This window comes from Octodon degus, unplaced genomic scaffold, assembly GCF_000260255.1.
Source record: "Octodon degus isolate 3935 unplaced genomic scaffold, OctDeg1.0 scaffold00091, whole genome shotgun sequence".
NCBI lineage: Eukaryota > Metazoa > Chordata > Mammalia > Rodentia > Octodontidae > Octodon > Octodon degus.
This window is the reverse complement of record NW_004524667.1, coordinates 154,860-162,954: the sequence shown is the minus strand read 5'-3', so window position 1 is coordinate 162,954 and position 8,095 is coordinate 154,860.

Sequence of the window (8,095 nt, the reverse complement as noted above, 5' to 3'; positions counted from 1 at the left end):
TGCACTTCCCAGGCAAGCACTTATTCCACTTTGCTATCTCCCCAGCCCTATATTTTTTTCAAAAAAGCAATCTGGAGGCTCTAACAAAAAGTAACCATGAAGATAAAAAATTTAAACATCAGCCATTTATGAGTAAAATAACATTGGTCAGGGTCAAACAGATAGTAAATGACTGAGCCAGGATTTGTGCAAGCAGTATATACATGGATTTTAGGGAGTACTTGTGATGGTTCTAGCAGGACAGTAAAGCTCTCTTCTTTCTTCAGTCTCTTTTCTCATGGTACCATAATTTTCACTTTATGCATCTTTTACTTTCTTTGTGAGATTGATTCCTAATTATTTCATTTCTGTGGGTGTTATTGTGAAAGTGTAGTTTCCCTAAATTCTCTCTCAGTGTGTTCATTGTTTTTGTACAAAAATTCTGCTGGTGTTTGGGTGTTGACATGTATCCTACTATGTTACTAAATTTGGTGATTAAATATACAAGAAATATAACAAAAAATGTAACTTTTATATTTGACAAGGTCAGTCAAATCCCTTCAGGATTTACCCTGAAACCCTGTATCACAGTTTGTAGATCCTTTGTCAGTGTGAGTCATTTGGATGAGTCAGTTATTGCTTGACCAATTTGCTTTCTGTGAAAGCCTGAAAGGAGGTTTTCTCTCCATGTAACTCTCCTTAGGCACACTCTACATTGTTGATCACTTTCCTCTGTGGCCACATAATCTTGATCAGAAAATTTAGGACAGCACTGAGTTACAGGATGTTATAGTACAGATTCTCTTATGTCCTGAGTCTTCACTGACCTTAAATGGCTAGGACCAAGATGTTATCTATACTTATAACGCTTCTTTTTCTCTAATTTTTGGTCTGCAAACTTAAGTTGTTAACCCTCCAGAAAAGAAGTTTAATAATATTATTACCCTATAACATAGGCAGTTGAGCTTAACCTCACTATCTGTCTGAATAGCTGATTTGTTATCTTTCATCACACATTTGACAGTTTGGACATTTTGTACAAATAGAATTATACAGTATTTTGTGGCCATTGTGGCTTTTTTCACATATCATAATGTTTTTAAGTTTCATCTACCTATACTGTGGCATGTATTGATTCTTTACTCTCTTTTATGCCTCAGTAATAGTCTATTGTATGGATATGTCACTCATGCTCATTCATTCATTAGTTGATGGCCATTTGAGTTATTTTCATACTTTGCCTATTGTGAGTAAATTTTATAGGAAGGTTAGCATTTAATTTGTGTGAATATATAGTTTTTGTCTTGAATGTATGTCTAGATGTTGAATTCATCATAAAGTCACTGGAGTTAATAGTGACTACAATATTTAGTTTTGTCTGCAGGCTGAATTCTAATTTCTTTATAATCTTGACAGTATTTATTAGTTTTCATTTTAAAAACTATAGCCAGGCTGCTTCAACAAAGCAGTCAGGCTCAGGTTGCTGTGGTTTGATCCCCACAACTCAAGCCAGTCAAACCCGCCCTGAAGGCATTCGGAGCAAATAAAAAATAAAAAAATAAAAACTATAGCCAACTTAGTGGGTATGGAAGAAATGTTTGTTTTGCTTGAATATGCTTAATGGTGAATGATATGTTGTATCTTTCATTTGATCCTTAGCTGTTTGTGTGTCAGGAGCAGCTGGCAAATTTTTTTCCATTGTGTGTGTGTGTGTTGTCTCTTCACTCTGTTGGTGATTTCTTTTGTTGTGTAAAAGGCTTTAATAAGATGAGATTGAATTTTTGATTCTTTGTAATATTTCCTGTGTGACTCACATTTTGGTGGTAAATTTTATCTGTACTTAGGCCTTGAAGAATTCTACCTAATATTTAGATATTTGATCCATTTTGATTTTAGTTTAGTGCATGGTGAGAAATATGGGTCTAGCTTTAATCTTCACTATATGAAAATCCAGTTTTCCAGAAGTATATCTTCAAGAAGCTATCTTTCCTCCAGTGAAAGTATTTAGCCCCTTTGTGAAAGATATGTGGGCTGGAAGATTCAACATGGTGGAATAAAGAAGATCCTACTTTGGAGCATCTCAGAGAAAATCAACTAAAATTGCCAGTAATAGGAAGAAAAGGAGGGACATACATCCTGGTGTCCAAATCAATCTGAAATGTGATTTGTAGATCAAACAATACAAAGATGTAGGACTTCACACGATCGTGATCCAGCCAACAAGGTTGCTGGTGAAACTGCTGCTAACATGCTGAGCAAGACTTGCTATATTGTAAAGCCTTTAAGAATTGGATGGTCTGCAAAAGTGTAGTATCTTTTTCAAGCCAAGTAGGAAAGATTTGGGATACAAGATCCCTAGCCTCTTGTGCTTTCCTCTGCAAAAGGACACAGAAGCTTGGCAGTAAATTTTTCCAGCACTTGTCTCTCCCCAGTGGGCTGTCAGGTTTACTTTTGAGGTGCACATTAACTAGAACCACTAATGACAGCAATGTTAGGGACCACAGTGGAGGTGATCCGCAGCCATTTCTACCCTGCCACCAGTAACTTGGATGCAGGCACATGGGGTCTAAACAGCAATGGATACCTCCCCACCATGGGAGGTGAGACTGAAGCAGAAAGGCAGCCCACAGTGGTAGCATGACAGAAGCAGAGGTGGAGAAGGCCAGTGAGTAGAAAAACACAATCCCTCCCACCTTGCAACCAGCGAAACAAGATCTCACTATGTATTACAGGTTGGCCTTGAAATCACAGTGATTCTTCTGACTCAGCCTCTTGAATGCTGGCATTCCATGTCTGTGCTGCCATATTTGGCATGATGGAAGTTGTCTTTTTAAGTTGCATTATTTCTCTTTTTATTTTAAAATTTCAATATTCTTTGTAGTGGTTGATCGACTGTGTCAACTTGAGAAGCTAAGAGCCTAGTTAGATTGGCTCAGCAATTCCACACCCTAGTGTGGGGAGGCCCCTCACTAGAGTGACTCATCCCCTAAAGGAAAATGAGGAAGGACTGAGGGCACCATTCTTTTTGGTCACCTTGGACATCAGCTGGCTCTAGTGCAGATTCTTGACTTCTGCAAGTTAAGGGTCTGCAATGTTGGATCCTTCAGCATTCTATCACAAACCCATCAACCTCCTGATAGTGACTTGCACAGAACACTGCAGTGAGCTCCAGACCTTGAACTGAATCCTTCAGTCTCTAGTATATAGACGCCCTCTGTTCTCTTCCTCATCCAACTCTGTGGCTGACCATTGTAAGACAATCTTGTAATTTCTTGTACATTTGTACATCTTGTGTTATATCTGGACCTCTTTTACAACCCTGACAGATACAGTTTCAATAATTTGGATACTTGACTCATTAAATATGCAATTTGCAAATCTTTTCATCTTGTTGGTAAACATTTTAATTGTGCTGAAATTTATTTTTTCTTTTGTTGCTTAATGTTTGGACATTATATTTAAGTAATCACACTTAATCCAAAAAAATCCAAGATTTAAAGGTATGCTTCCTCTGAGGAATGTTATATTTTTCCTTTCTGGATTAGGTTTGTGGTACATTTTGAATTATCTTTCATATGTATTTAGAGCAAGGGGCCCAAAATTGGTTTTTCTGTATATAAATATACAGTTTTCTCAGCATTATTTGTTGTAAAGCTCATTCTTTCCTCATTCTTATGTGGGATCTTTGACACCCTTGTTGATATGAATTGGCCATGTCTATATTTTTTGTGGTTATGTTGCTCTGTATTCTATTCCTTTGATCTATATTGTCTATTTTGATGCCAGTACTGTGCATATCGACTACAGTAGCTTTGTGTTAAGCTTTGAAATGGAGAAGAATGAGTTCTTCATGTTTCTTTCTTCTTTAAATTTTTTTGGATACTGATAAATATATAAATAATAAAAGTATGTATTATATGTATGCAAATGCCAGGTACATATTGTGCATTCCTTATAATATGTTGTTGGACCTGAGTTTCTAGCATTTTGTTGAGGTTATTTTTGTCTACATTACTATGATATTTTTGTCTATACAGTTTCTGTTGGCATTTTGTCTATTTTCATGTCAGGGTAATACGGGCTTCATGAAATGAATTGGTAAGTATTCCTTCCTCTTTCTATTTTTGGATAGTCTTAGAGTTTATTGCTATATCCTTATATCAATTCCTCATTATGTGGATTAATACTACAGTAGTGTACAGGGTAGTTTTTACAACTCTTTCTCAAAGTTGTTAGGCTTATTACAAGTCCCTCACATTTCTGTCTTAAGCATTTAACAACTTACCCTGAGTGTTACGTGGGCTTTCTTTATGTACTGACTGTAGAGACTATTGCTGGCAGGTGCCTTGTCAATCAACTCTTATATGTGATATACTTATATGTCCATTTATTTTATATGTCTGATTTATATTAACTATTTTTTCATGCTTTTAAAATTTTCAAATGTTATATTCATCAATAATAAGTTCTGGGGCTGGGGAGATAGCTCAGTAGAATAAGTGCTTGCCTGGCAAGCACAGGGTCCTGAGTTCAATCCCTGGTACTGCAAAAAAAAAAGAACAAATATTAATAATAATAATAATAATAATAATAATAAGTTCTGGTTATTTTCTTCTACTGATTCATATTTATTTGTGAAAAATACCCTATAATTTAATGCTATAATTTACAGAATTGCTATTATTTTAATTATGTTTGATATAATTTGTGTACTGCTCCAGAAGTTGTGATTTTCTTTTATAATACAAAATGGACACATACGAACACTGAGACTGAACAAGGAGGAAGTGCCAAAAGATCAACAACACCAAAACCCTAAAAACATGGAAAGATGTTTGCTTATCAGAGAAGTCTGTGTTATGAAATGCAAAAGAAAAAAGACATCTTATTGTCAACTAATCATAAGACAGAAGTGACAGAATTTGAATGAAGAATGTACTTATCTTTTATCCTTCCTCTTGTCTAATTTATTGCTTTTAATAATAGTGCTTTTGTGTATACTTTGGAGTTGTGTAAAGATAGAATATATATAATTTACTACTACTTTACTTCTTGATTTTAAATCTGGATTCCTTTTTAAAACTTTTCTTGTCTAATTGCCTTGTCTTAACATTCCAGGAAAATATTTAGTAGCAACCAGAATAGACACCTTTTCTCCTTCCTAATTTTAGGGAAATACAGCTTTGTTTTTCACAAGTAAGAATGCAATTAGCTGTGTGTTTTTACTGCAAGTGTGCTAAAACAGGTGGAAGAAGTTCCTTTTTATTTCTAGTTGATTTTTTTAAGAAAGGTTTTTGATTTTGTTAAGTACCGTATTAATAAAGATAATTATGGGAATTTTTCTTTATTTTGAGTTGATAGTATTCATTGAAAACTAACTTTTTGTCCATTAGTATATTAGCATATGGTTGTTTTTCTAATGATGTTTTGTTATGGTGGTAGTGGCTTCATGGAGTAAATTAGGAAATGTTCCTTATCTTTTATATTTTAGAGGATAATTGGCATACATTTTGATGAAATATACCAGTAAAGACTGGTGGCTCTTCCAGGCCCACTGACACATGCTTACAATCCCAGTGCTCCAGGGACTGAGGCAGGATTTTCTCTGGAAGTCTGAGCCCAGCCTGGGCTACAAAATTAGTTTAAGGTCAGCTCAAACTGACAAAGAAAAAAAAAGATTAATGATCCTAGTTTTTGTTGAGGATTTTGTATATTTTGACATATTCCTTAGTTAAATGTCTACATTTTCTGTTCCTTCTTGAGTCAGTTTTGGTAGATTGTGTTTTGCTCAGAATGCTTCTATTTCATCCAGATTACTTGATTTATAGGCTTAAAATTTTTCATAGCATTTTCTAGTAATTTTTATAAAGTATTTTGTAAATTTAGCAGAACTATCTTGCTTTTATTCTCATTCCAGGAAGTTTATTGTCTCTTATTCTTCTTCAATCTAAATGAAGATTGCCAGTTTAGTTAACACTTTTAAAGAACAGCTTCTATTTCATTTCTATGCTTTATTGCTTTCTGGATTTTATTTGTGCTATAATCCTCATTATTTCCTTTCTTCTTCATTCTTTGGCATTAGTTCTCCTCTTGAAGTATTTTAAAATTTCTCAAAGGAGAAAGTTAGGTTATTAATATGAAATTTTTTTGTCTCTTTAAATTTTGCTCTTTACTGTGATAAATTTCCCCTGAGCACTGCATTAGCTGCAGCCCATGCTGTGGTCAATTCTATTTTCAGTTTTCTTCATTGCAAAGTATTTTATAATTCTTTATAAAATTCTATTTATTTCCAATTGTATGCTGTTATCACAAGAAACAAAGCTTGTATGATTCTGATATTTTAAATTTTATTAGAATTTCTCCCTTAGCCTTGCACATATATGGTCTACTTTGAGGTATATTTCATGTTCATGGGAAAAAATGTAAATCCGTTGATATCGAGTATTCTGTAGATGTCTTTTACATGGTTTATAGTACTGCTCAGTTGTCTTTTCCCCACCGTTTTTCTGTCTAGTTGTTGCCTGCGCTTTTGAAAATGAGTATTGCTGTTTCCAAATATTGTTGTGGAATAGTCCATAAATTTGCTTCATGTCTTTTGGTTGACAGATGTTAGGTAGTCATATGATAATAGTTTTTATACTTTTTAATCCTTTTAACATCAGATAATTCCCTTTTGTTTCTTCTAATAATTATTTTCTTAAAATTTATTTTGTATTTTTATATAAGCACCCTAACTTCTTTCATTTGCTGTCTGCATTGAATATCTATTTTCACCTTTTTACTTTTAACCTATTTTTATCTTTACATCTAAATTGTGGCTGTGAAACATGCCATATAGTTAGTCTTAAGGACTTGTCTTTTCTTTTAATCAAAGATTATCTATTTGAATTTAATACTATTAATTAGAAGGAAGGCCACAAGCCTTCCATTTTGCTCTTTGATTTCTATGGCTTATATGTTTTATGCTTGATTTTTTCCATGGCTGTCTTCTTCTGCTTTAAATATTTTTTAAATGCCTCATGATGTTTGTTAAAATGCAGACTTTTTCATTACATAAAAGCTCAGACATCTTTAACATTATACCATAATAACTATGTGTCAGAGTCTCCCCTCTCTACAAAATTTTTGTTGCTATTTTTGCATGTGTGTGAGTATTTAGTGATTTTTTTTCTGAATTGATTTTTAAAATCATAGTTTTTGGTCATATGAGGCCACTGAAGTCTTTCTCAACTTCTTTGGTAGTGAGCAAATAATTAAACATATATTTTGTTAAATGTTCAGAACCACAAAAATTTAGTCTTTTCACCAATCTATTATGTATGTAGCAGAGAATGTCTTTCATATTTCATAGGTAGGTTACAACCCTATCTTAGCCTTCACTTTCTCCTTGTACAGAGACTCAAGTTCATTCAGAAGTTAGAGCTTGGGTCTTTGCTGAGCATGTACACAGCCCTGTACATGGCGTGTTTCAAGGGGACATATACGTGTATGTGTTTCTAGATTTTCTGAAATATTTCACATATTTCAAACCTCCTACTTCCAAAATCATCTTATTCTCCAACTCTGTTTTCCTAAAGACAATCACTTGTAATTGGCCTACTGTTTTTTCCAAGGCTTACATTTGACCTCTGGCAGCAGCAATGAAAACATTGGCTTGCATGATTTTAACAATGCACCCTTCCACCCTACCTACCTACTACTTCTTGCAGCTTTCACACTACATACATTCTGAATTAAGTAACATCAAGACATGCCTTTGAACCCAAGTAGTCAAAGTACATAATTTCTTTTTTCAAAGGAGATCACTTCTGCTCCTTCCAGCTCCAGCACTTGCATTGATGGTGGTTAGTTTTAGGTTTACCACTAAGCTGGAGAGTTGGGGATGAAACAAACATAAATAAAAATGTCACGGCACTCATTGTTCTTGTAAAGAACCAGCCATTTTCCTAAATCAAATGTCTCTGGATCTCTGAAAGCTTTTGACCACTTTCCAAACTTCTGACAATTTGTATCTGCCCTTATTTATTTTTCTTTTCTTTTCTTCTTTCTCTCTCCTTTCTTCTTTCTTTCTTTCTTTCTTTCTTTCTTTCTTTCTTTCTTTCTTTCTTTCTTTCTT